Below are 12728 nucleotides of genomic sequence, written 5' to 3'. Positions count from 1 at the left end.
ATGGACTCATGAACTGTGCACATGTGTTTTATGTTTTGCACGGGACTGTGCTGTCTTGTCTCATAAGAACATAACAAACTAGGAGCAGGAGGAGGCTATCTAGCCCCTCGAGCCTGCTTCCACCATTTCAATGAGATCATGGCTGATCTTTTGTGGACTCAGCTCCACTTTCCGGCCTGAACCCCTTTAATAACCCTTAATCCCTTTATTCTTCAAAAAACTATCTATCTTTACCTTAAAAACATTTAATGAAGGAGCCTCAACTGCTTCACTGGGCAAGGAATTCCATAGGTTCACAACCTTTTGGGTGAAGAAATTCCTCCTAAACCCAGTCCTAAATCTACTTCCCTTATTTTGAGGCTATGCCCCCTAGTTCTGCTTTCACCCGCCAGTGGAAACAACCTGCCCGCATCTATCCTATCTATTCCCTTCATAATTTTATATGTTTCAAGAAGATCCCCCCTCATCCTTCTAAATTCCAATGAGTACAGTCCCAGTCTACTCAACCTCTCCTCGTAATCCAACCCCTTCAGCTCTGGGATTAACCTAGTGAATCTCCTCTGCACACCCTCCAGTGCCAGTACATCCTTTCTCAAGTAAGGAGACCAAAACTGAACACAATACTCCAGGTGTGGCCTCACTAACATCTTATACAATTGCAGCATAACCTCCCTCGTCTTAAACTTCTTCCCTCTAGCAATGAAGGACAAAATTCCATTTGCCTTCTTAATCACCCATTGCACCTGTAAACCAACTTTCTGTGACTCATGCACTAGCACACCCAGGTCTCTCTGCACATCAGCGTGCTTTAATATTTTATCATTTAAATAATAATCCCGTTTGCTGTTATTCCTACCAAAATGGATAACCTCACATTTGTCAACATTGTATTCCATCTGTCAGATCCTAGGCCATTCACGTAACCTATCCAAATCCCTCTGCAGACTTCCAGTATCCTCTGCACTTTTCGCTTACCACTCATCTTAGTGTCATCTGCAAACTTGGACACATTGCCCTTGGTCCCCAACTCCAAATCATCTATGTAAATTGTGAACAATTGTGGGCCCAACACGGATCCCTGAGGGACACCACTAGCTACTGATTGCCAACCAGAGAAACACCCATTAATCCCCACTCTTTGCTTTCTATTAATTAACCAATCCTCTATCCATGCTACTACTTTACCCTTAATGCCATGCATCTTTATCTTATGCAGCAACCTTTTGTGTGGCACCTTGTCAAAGGCTTTCTGGAAATCCAGATATACCACATCCATTGGCTCCCCATTATCTACTGCACTGGTAATGTCCTCATAAAATTCCACTAAATTAGTTAGGCATGACCTGCCCTTTATGAACTCATGCTGCGTCTGCCCAATGGGATAATTTCTATCCAGTTGCCTCACTATTTCTTCCTTGATGATAGATTCCAGCATCTTCCCTACGACTGAAGTTAAGCTCACTGGCCTATAATTACCCGCTCTCTGCCTACCTCCTTTTTTAAACAGTGGTGTCACGTTTGCTAATTTCCAATCCACCGGGACCACCCCAGAGTCTAGGGAATTTTGGTAAATTATCACTAGTGCATTTGCAATTTCCCTAGCCATCTCTTTTAGCACTCTGGGATACATTCCATCTGGGCCAGGCGACTTGTCTACCTTTAGCCCCATTAGCTTGCCCATCACTACCTCCTTAATGATAACAATCCTCTCAAGGTCCTCGCGTGTCATAGCCTCATTTCTATCAGTCACTGGCATGTTATTTGTGTCTTCCACTGTGAAGACCGACCCAAAAAACCTGTTCAGTTCCTCAGCCATTTCCTCATCTCCCATTATTAAAACTCCCTTCTCATCCTCTAAAGGGCCAATATTTACCTTAGCCACTCTTTTTTGTTTTATATATTTGTAGAAACTTTTACTGTCTGTTTTTATATTCTGAGCAAGTTTACTCTCATAATCTATTGTACTCTTCTTTATAGTTTTTTTAGTAGCTTTCTGTTGCCCCCTAAAGATTTCCCAGTCCTCTACTCTCCCACCAATCTTTGCCACTTTGTATGCTTTTTCCTTCAATTTGATACTCTCCCTTATTTCCTTAGATATCCACCGTCGATTTTCCCTCTTTCTACCGTGCTTCCTTTTTGTTGGTATAAATGTCAGAGCTTGTCTCCTCTCTCAATGCAATGTGGGGGAGTGGAGCAAGGGAAAGAGGATGAGAAATGAGGAGGGCCAGTAGGAGGAAGGTTAAACAAGGCCAGAGCTGGGCGAATACTGGGAGGAGGGCCACCGCACTAGCGAGGAGGACCAGCACGGGAGGGCAGGAAGGTAGGAGGGCCGCGGCGCGCCTCTCAGGGGAGGGGGAGTGCCTGGCACAAGGAAGGGGGGGGGCAGAAGGGGGGGAGAACATGTGGGGAGGCAGAGGGAAGGGGGCTGGGGGGAGAGTGCAGAACAAAAGAGAAGCAAAGAGAAGGGTGAGATAGAGAAGCAGTACAGACATAGGCCTCGGCGGGCATGAAGCAGGGCGAGGAACCAAGTTTGTGCTGCAAGCATCACTCGGGAGGGCATTAGGTTGAAGGGAGACCCCGGAGGGCAGGGGCGCACCCATGTGGTGTACACATAGCTGGCAGCCATGGTTGATGCCCCCTGGACAAAGGGAAACCCCTGAGCGCTGGGGCCCGACCGCATGGTGAGAGTGGCGCAGGGGTGGGTCCACTGGGTAAGTTTGGGTGATCCCGCAGGACCGGGGTGTCAGAAACCCCCCACTAGAAGTGTTACCTGGCATGTAAGGGGACTCAACGGCCTAGTGAAAAGATCCAGATTCTTCACCCAGCTAAGAAGTCGAAAAGCAGACATAATCTACCTATAAGAGATGCCCCTGAGGGAGGAGGACCGAGTGCTGGTAAGGAAGGGCTGGGTGGGACAGATGTACCACTCATGCTACGGGACGAGGGCTAGTGGGGTAGCAATATTAATTAGCAAGAGGACGAAGTTTACGAAAACCAAGACAGTTACAGACCCAGGCGGACAGTACATCATGGTCAGCGGTGTCCTGGAAGGGGCACCAGTTGTACTGGTAAATGTTAAAGCTCCCATCTGGGACAACACAGAATTCATAAAGAAGACCATGGTGGAAATCCCTGACCTTTACATACACCGACTGATTATGGGGGGGTGTTTTAACTGCATGCAGGACCCTCTGACCGACCGATCAAATCCCAGAACGGGTAAAAAGTCTGGCATGACTCGGGGGCTAGGAGCCTTCATGTAACAGATGGGTGCGGTGGACCCGTGGAGGTTCCTGCACCCGGGAGAAAAGGAGTTCTCGTTCTTTTCGCAGGTGCACAAGGTATACACCCATATCGACTTCTTTGCAGTGGGGAAATCGGTGCTTCCAGGGATCACGGGAACAGATACTCTGCAATCGTTATCTATGTGGATGTGATGTTGGAGACAGGCCCCACGTGGAGGCTGGACATGGACCTCCTGGCCGACAAGGCCTTCTGCCAAAAAATATTGCGCGCCATGGGTGTAGTAAACACCACTAGTGATATATTTTATGTATTACGGCACTGCCCATATACTACAGGTATGACAGTAAATCCCTGCCTGCTGGCTCCTCCCAGCAGGCGCTGTATAAAAGTGTATGCTCTCCAGCGCTGCTTCCATTCTGGTTCCAGCTGTGGGAGGCACAACATCTTGTGCAATAAAACCTCGATTGTTTCACTATTCTTGCCACGTGGTAATTGACAGTACATCAATGGGCGACTGCGCTAGTAACAACCAAAAGAGGGAGGCACTGAAGGCCATGATCAGAGGAGAGATCATAGCCTACAAGGCAAGCAGAGATAGGGAAGAGAGGGTGTCCAGTCAACAACTGGTGGACTCCATTCTGAAAGATGATAGAAAATACTCTGGGGCCCCGACCGTAAGGCTGCTGGCGGAGAGGAAAAAGCTGAAAATGGACTTTAACCTGCTGTCCTCTAGGAAAGCAGTGTACCAACTCCACCAGACACCGGCGACCTTCTACGAACACGGAGATAAGGCTGGCCGCCTATTGGCTCACCAGCTGAGAAAGCAGGCAGCCACAAGGGAAATAGCGCAGGTTAAGGATATCAAAGGCAGACCGGTAACAAAGCCAAAGGAGGTCAATCAGGCATTCAAGGCCTTCTATCAGGGACTGTCGGTCTCCGAGCCCCCTGACAGGGATGCGGGAATGAAACAGTTCCTAGACAGACTGGAACTACCAGTTGTGGGGGAAGACAGACAGGGAGAGCTGGAAGCACCAATAGACCTGGGAGAAATCATGGAGAGCATCAGCTCCATGCAGGCGGGGAAGGCACCGGGACCCGACGGGTTCCAGACGGACTTGTACAAAATATTTGCACCAGTCCTGGCCCCACACCTAAGGGACATGTTCGCGGACTCACTGGCAGGGGGCACCCTACCCCCAATGCTAGCGCAGGCCACAATCTCACTAATACCCAAAAAAGACCTGACGGAATGTGGATCATACAGACCCATTTCACTGCTGAATGTGGATGCGAAAATACTCGCAATGGTCCTGGCCAAAAGGCTGGAGGGCTGCGTACCAAAGGTGGTCGCAGAGGACCAAACGGGCTTTGTCAAGGGTAGGCAGCTCATAGCGAACATCAGGCGGCTGCTGAATGTAATAATGCCCCCCCCCCCCCCCCCCCACCCCGGGGATAGAACACCAGAGGTGATCGTCTCCCTGGACGCAGAAAAGGCCTTTGACAGGTACTGGAATGGTTTGGGCTAGGAGCGGGATTCACCGCCTGGGTGAGGCTCCTGTACAACGCTCCCAAAGCAAATGTCCGAACTAACACCACCAGCTCTGAATACTTCCAGCTACGGAGAGGAACAAGACAGGGTTGCCCCCGTCCCCACTCCTGTTCGCGTTAACGATTAAACCCCTGGCGATAGCCCTGCGGGACGCGAAAAGCTGGAAGGGAATCCAGAGAGGGGGCAGAGAGCACAGAGTCTCACTCTATGCAGATGACCTGCTTCTCTATGTCTTGAAGCCACAGGTGGGACTGAAGGCAATACTGCAAATACTGAACGAGTTTGGAACCTTCTAGGGCTACAAACTTAACCTGGGCAAAAGCGAGACACTCCCAGTGAAACCAAAAGGGGGAGGGAGAGAGCTGGAGGGGGAGAGCTGGAGGGGCTCCCGTTCAAAACGGCCCAGAACAGATTCCGTTACCTGGGGATCCAGGTAGCCAGAGACTGGACACAGATCCACAAGTGGAACCTGACCAGCCTGGTGGAGGAAGTAAGAAAAGACCTTCAACGGTGGGGCTCACTCCCACTCTCCCTGGCGGAGTGAGTGCAGATGATCAAGATGAACGTACTGCCAAGGTTCCTCTTTCTGTTTACATCCATTCCGATCTTCATCCCCCAGGCCTTTTTCCAAAACATAGACAGGCTAATCATGGCGTTTGTGTGGCGGGGGGCAAGAACCCGAGAATTCCCAAACCGACACTGCAAAGAGGGAAAGTCAGAGGGGGCCTGGCTCTACCAAACCTACAGTACTACCACTGGGAAACACGGCAGAAAGAGTGAGGGGTTGGGTACAAGAATCCGACACAGATTGGGTACAAATGGAGGAGGCATCTTGTAAAGGAATGACCCTCTGGGCCCTGGCCACAGCAGCACTCCCAGCCCCCTCAACAAGATACACAACGATCCCAGTGGTAGCGGCCACGCTGAGAACGTGGGCCCACCTGAGACAATACTCCAGGCTAACTAAAATGGCCCCCATCTGCGGCAATCACAGATTCCCCCAGCCATGCTAGATACCACCTTCAAAAGATGGAGGCGGGACGGGGGCACACTGACGGTCGGCGACGTCTACGTTGGGTGCAGACTGGCGTCACTGGACGAACTGACGAAGAAGTGGAAACTTGCGAAAAGACAGGAATTGAGACACCTCCAAATAAAACACTTCCTCCACAAAGTTACAATAGTGTACCCCGGGGCCCCAGAAAGCACACTACTCGAGGACCTGATAGGCACAAGCAGCGAGAAGGGGGGCTATGTGGGAAAATATATGGACAGCTACTAGATAGAGCTCGAATATCACTGGCTGAGACCAGACAAAAATGGGAGGATGAACTGGGGACAGAGGTAGGATGGGGACTCTGGAGCGAAGCACTGAGCAGGGCAAACTCCACCTCCTCTTGTGCAAGGCTAAGTCTAATGAAGCTCAAAGTGGTGCACAGAGCGCACCTGACCAGAACTCGAATGAGCAGGTTCTTCCCGGAGGTGGAGGATAAATGTAAGCGCTGCTAGAGGGGCCCGGCCAACTACACCCACATGTTTTGGGCTTGCTCCAAGCTTTCTGGGTTCTGGGCAGCCTTCTCCGAGGCAATGTCCAAGGTTGTGGGGGTGAGGGTGAAGCCATGCCCAATAGTGGCAATCTTCGGGGTATCGGAGCAGCCAGAGTTACACATGGGGATGGGGGCTAACGCCCTTGCTTTCGCTTCCCTAATCGCACGCCGGAGAATCCTGCTCGGCTGGCGATTGGCAGCACCGCCCAAAGCTGCCGACTGGCTCGCTGACCTCTCGGAATTTCTCCACCTGGAGAAGATTAAGTACGCCATCCGAGGCTCAGAGGAAGTCTTCCTGGATACTTGGGGGCAGTTTGTCAGCCAGTTCCAAAACCTGTTCGAGGCCAACAATGAGGAGTAAGCTAAGAATTAAAAAAATAAGATAGATGAGGAACCAAAGGACTGCGCAGTCCTGGGGCGGGGGGTGGAGGCGGAAGGAAGGTGGGGAAAACACATGAGAACAGGAAGGGTGCTGAATCCAAAGGGGAGGGGAGGGGGATAGGAGGAGTGACGACTGGGAAGGGGGCATAATTATAGACCGAGCCAGAGGGCACCGAAAGGTACACAGTTAGTTAAATGAAGGACAAAAGAAACCTCTCTGTACAATAAAGTAAATTGTCGCGGGCAAGAAAATGTAATGTGCACACACACAACTTGTAAATAAGAGAAAAGTCAATAAAAGATTTTCAAGAAAAAAAGGAGGCAGGGCAGGAAAAATGGGTTAATAAGATATATACGATCCTGAGCATCATAAATGGTGGCCTTTCGGTTAAGATCAAGCATAGCACTTCTTGGCCCTCTAGCTAAGATGAGTGTGGGATCAGGTATAATGCCTGAATCTGGTATGTCTCTCTTGTGGAGACTGAATTGGATTCAATTTGAATTGGTTTTTGGAGCAGGCAAGGAGCTGGATTAGGGGTTTGCCCCTGTCCACACTCTGAGGTCTGGCTTTGTAACTCAGATACAGTAATGGATAAAAATAAATAAATGGCGGCTAGAGTACAAAAGTAAGGAATTCATATTAAACATGAATAAAATATTGATTTTGCCTCAAGAGGAGTATTGTATCCAGTTCTGGGCAACATCCTTTAGGAAGGATGTTTAGTGAAGACATTGGAGAAGGTGCAGAAATTATTTACCATAATGGTTCCAGTGATGAGAGATTAATAAATTGAGTAATCTAGGACTGCTGTCCCTAGAAACGAGGAGATTGAGAGGAGATTTGAGAAAGATGTTCAAAATCACAAGAGGACTGGACAGAGGAGAAAGGCAAAAACGATTCTCATTTGCAGAAGGATGAAGTACCAAAGGACACCGACTTTAAATGTTTGGCAAAAGAATCAGAGGCAACAGAAGAAAAACCTTGTTTACAAGCGAGTGATACGGCCCCACCATAGCATGTCTCTCCCGGCGAATGCAACATCTCTTTTGAATTGTTTACTTCAACTTGACCATAATATCCCAGCAGTTTGGAGGGGCAGTAAAATCCTGGTCCTGGAATGCACTTCCTGAAAGCGTGTGAAGGCAGACTCAATGGTAGCGTTTAAAACAAATTGAATAAACAAAGAGAAAGATTTGCAGGTCTTCGAAGAAAAGGCAATGGAGTGGGATTGCTGAGCTGTCCTCACAGGGAGCCAGCACAGACAGAACAGGCCAGAAATGACAGACGTGGCCTTCTGTTCTGCTGTAACCATTCCATGATTTTACGCTCATATGTGCAAATGAAAATGTTCAGGATGCAGACTTATCCAAAACTGCAATAGTTATTGCTTCCACAACCCCAGAATATAGCTTACGAATAAGACAATCTGAATGTTGTTTGCTTTTTTTCTCTCTCCAGCACCCAACTGAAAACTGACAGAAATTCAACCAAGTAAAACAGACGAGATTAAATAACAGGCAGCTCTGAGGCTAAAGTTTACAACTAAAGATTGGGGAGTTACACGACTAACAATTTATTTTGTCAATGACTCGAGGCAAACTGACATTGACATTTCGAGTCAAATATGACTCTTCTGAAGAGTCACATTCGACTCAGAATGTTGACTCCATTTCTCTCTCCACAGCTGCTGAATATTTCCCACATTTGGGGTTTTGATTTCCAGCATCCAAAGTGTGTTGCTTCCACTGCAAAACTAATACAATTCAGATATAATGACTTGCGCAACTCAAGAATGCTGCTTTTGCAAATTATTATACTTGTAACTGATCTAGTATGGAGGTAAAAGAGATCAGAGAAAAGGTTTGGTCTGTAAAGATATCTTTACTGCCATTCCAGCATTTTACAGGAATGTAAAGCTCAACTTATTACCATCTGGAACTTCATTGTGCTAAATGTGACGGAGAACAAAGTGATAGCAAGTGTAAGTATGCTGTTTGAATAAACAGCCGCTTAACTGTTGCAAATAGCACGTCATCGACCAATTCATCTGTGGAGTCTACAGATCCTTCAGAATGGAGGAAAAGTATCCATCGATACGCATAAACCAAGATTACAGAAAATGAAAGTTAGATTAGAATAGACTCTGTGAGGGCAAAACAAAGTGCTCTCCATGGCATAAATCAATCTCAAGGAAGTGAAATAGATGTAAGAGGCCATCATGCATTATGTCAATCAATGTAGCCATGTACAAAGAAATATAAGAATATTCGGAAAAAGACATCTGACTGGAAGTAAACTTCTATTTTTTTCAACAAATATTTAATTAGATTATCAAGCATAAAGAGTAACATATATATTGACAAAGATATGCACATGATATATATTACGTGAAAACTGAACCAAGAGTAAAAAAAGTGATTGACAAATACGATGGAACAAGAAGCCCCTATAACAATGCTAACTCCTTATAACTCCGTCCCGCTAATGTGTCCAGACAAAGAACAAGACAGACCAGGAACAGGCCTTTGGCCCTCCAAGCGCGCGCCGATCACGTATCTTATCTGGACCAACCACCTGTATCCTTCTATACCCCGTCTGTTCATGTGGCTATCCAGATAAGTCTTAAAGGTCGCTAACATATCTGCCTCAACCAGCTCACTTGGAAGTGCATTCCAGGCCACCACCACCCTTTCTGTAAAAAAACTTGCCCGCACATCTCCACTGAACCTTTCCCCCCTCACCTTGAACCTGTGCCTCCTTGTAATTGTCGTTTCTGCCCTGGGAAAAAGCCTCCAATTGTTCACCCTATCTATACCCCTAATAATTTGATAAACTTCTATCAGGTCGCCCCTCAGCCTCCGTCACTCCAGGGAGGACAATCCCAGTTTATTCAATCTCTCCTCATAGCTAATACCCTCCAGACCAGGCAACATCCTGGTAAACCTTTTCTGTACTCTCTCCAAAGCCTCCATGTCATTCTGGTAGTGCGGTGACCAGAATTGGACACAGTATTCCAAATGTGGCCTGACCAACGTTCTATATAATTGTAACTAAATTTTTAAGCTTTTATACTTGATACCCTGTCCTATGAAGGCAAGCATGCCGTATGCTTTCTTAACGACCATTCCATCTGTGCTGCTACTTTGAAGGATCTATGGGCCTGCATGCCCAGATCTCTATGTGTCTCTGTGCTCCTGATGGTTCTGCCATTTACTTTATAGCTCCCACCTGAATTGGATCTATCAAAATGCATCACCTCACATTTGTCCGGGTTAAATTCCATCTGCCATTTCTCTGCCCAATTTTGCAGCCTATCTATATCCTGTTGTATTCTCTGACAATCTTCATCACTATCCACAACTCCTGCAATCTTAATATCATCCGCAAATTTGCTAATCAGATCCGCTACGTTTTCTTCCAAGTCATTTATATATATTACAAAGAGCAGAGGTCCCAGAACTGATCCCTGTGGAACACCACTAGTTACAGACTTCCATTTGGAAAAACACCCTTCCACTGCTAACTTCTGTCTTCTATGGTCACGCCAGTTCTGGATCCATCCAGCTAGTTCACCCCTGGTGATCTAATCTTTTGCACCAGCCTGCCATGAGGGACCTTATCAAATGCTTTACTAAAGTCCATGTAGACAACATCCACAGCCCTTCCCTCCTCGATCGTTTTTGTCACATTCTCAAAAGATTCAATCAAATTAGTGAGACATGATCTCCCTCGTACAAAACTATGCTGTCTGTCGCTAATAAGACCATTAACTTCCAAATGTGCATAGATCCTATCTGTGAGAATCTTTGCCAACAATTTCACTATCACTGACGTCAAGCTCACTGGCCTATAATTACAGGATTATCCTTGCAACCCTTCTTAAATAACGGTACAACATTGGCTATCCTCCAATCCTCAGGGATCTCACCTGTGGCCAATGAGGACATAAGATTTCTGTCAGAGGCCCAGGAATTTCATCTCTTGTCTCCCTCAGTAATCTGGGATAGATGCCATCTGGCCCTGGGTATTTGTCTACCTTAATGCTTTTTAACACACCTAACATTTCCTCCCTCGTAATAATGACCTGTTCTAAAGTGTTTACATATCCCTCTGAGACACCACCAATCAACATGTCCCTCTCCTTTGTGAATACCAATGCAAAATACTCATTAAGGACCTCACCTACTTCCTCTGGTTCGATACATAATTTCCTACCTTTCCACCGAACCTTGATCTTTTTCTGATGCAAGACCGATATCTCCGTTCCTGTGGAGATAGGAACGCCCGAGGGGGTGGATGGTCGGAGGGAGGGTCATCCACAGGGACTATCTGCCATCAAGATGACTTTCAGGCTTCTGGAATAGACAGTCCTATCAATCATGGAGATGCAGTCACAGAGCCAGTGATTACATGAAGGGTTGTCGGCGAGCATACAGCACCTGCAGGCGTAGATGGAGGAGTCCAACCTCTTTCAGGAGCGGAAGGTGGTGCCAGTCATCCGTGCCACCCAGGCCAACACCGCATGGTGGTGTGCGTAGTGGAGGCCTTGGGGGCAAGGATTTGGGCTCTGGATCAGCATGTCCAAGGCCAGGGGTATTCTGTGCAGGCGGTGGTCGAGGACCAGGACAGGGCTGGCCATGTGCCAGAGCCACCTGGACATTGCAACGGCGCTTCTGAGTTTGCTCCAGGCACAGTGGGCCACGGCTGAGAATGTCTGTGGCATTGTCCAGGCACTGGCCGACATAGCACAGATGCAGACGGAGATGGCCCAGTCCCAGAGGGAGATGGCGCAGTCATGGCTTATGCGGCACAGACCCAGAAGGTGGTGGCATAGTCGCAGATGGAGGTGGTCCACTACCTGTGCTCCATGGCCACAAGCATGCTGATCCTAGTCGCGGCAGAAATGGGCCTCCAGGACTGGCAGCACCAGGTGGTGGGGGTGCCTCAGGGGTTAGCTCCGCTTGCACCCCCGTCAAATGGAACAACTAGGGACCCATCAGGCACCCCAGAGGAGGAGGTGATGGGGCCTATGCCGGTGACTCCCGCAGGAGAGGTGCTGGAACCCCGCATCACCTCGGACTCCCCCCTCCTGCACTGGCGCATCCAGTGGGCACCACGCCATCCAAGACACTCGAGCAGCAGTCAGGCCAACCCAGTGCCAGTCGCCCCAGAAGGTGGCGGCCAATGGGGACCCAGGTCGCAGGGCGGGAATCACAGCAGTCCGCCCCCATTCCTGCTGTACAGTCTGGGTATCCACCTAGAAGTATCGTTAGGGCTCATAAGGCCAGGACCTTAGACACCAGTTAAGTTGGCATGGATGCAGGGAACATATTTGTTCACGTTGAACACCTGTTCACAATGTTACAACCTCCCTCGGTGCTCTGTCAGAAGGGTGTGAGTGGTGGGCTGGCCGCATGGTGGCACAGGGTAGGGGGGGAATTGGCGGACCTTGGGGGTGGCTTGGCTCAGGGTCCGCAGTTCAGCCAGCGCTCACTGCTCCGGTCTCCCACCCCTGTGCTCCCCCACCCCCGTGCTTCCCCCCCCCCTCACCATCCCCAGTTCCTCTACCCCAGAGATTCGATGAGATCATGTGATGGAATGGCCTGCATGCAAGGATCACCCAGATGGACGAGGTTGGAGAGTGCTACCGTGTGCAGTAGTCAGACATTGTCAAATAATGTGGAGAACCTCAGCTCATTACAGAGCGGGTTGTCATCATCCTCCATCCTATGGACCATACCCACTGTTACTGCCAATCCAGGGCCTGCACCTCCGTATTGTGGCAGGTATGTATCACGGAGAGGGTTGCTAGAGGGTGGCTTGGGGGGTAGGGGGGGTGGAATATGGGGGTGGGATGCGGTGTCCATGACTCTTTCCAACCCCCCTCTAGTCGGTGAACCAGGAGACGATCAGAGCATCCCATGTGCGTTGGCCCTGGCGCACACTTTGTGCGGCCTCCTATGCCTGCCTGGGCCCCAAGTCCTGTCCATCATCGCCCTAACTT

This window comes from Scyliorhinus canicula, chromosome 5 (genome assembly GCF_902713615.1).
Source record: "Scyliorhinus canicula chromosome 5, sScyCan1.1, whole genome shotgun sequence".
Classification (NCBI taxonomy): Eukaryota; Metazoa; Chordata; class Chondrichthyes; order Carcharhiniformes; family Scyliorhinidae; genus Scyliorhinus; species Scyliorhinus canicula.
This window is presented reverse-complemented; position numbering follows the sequence as displayed.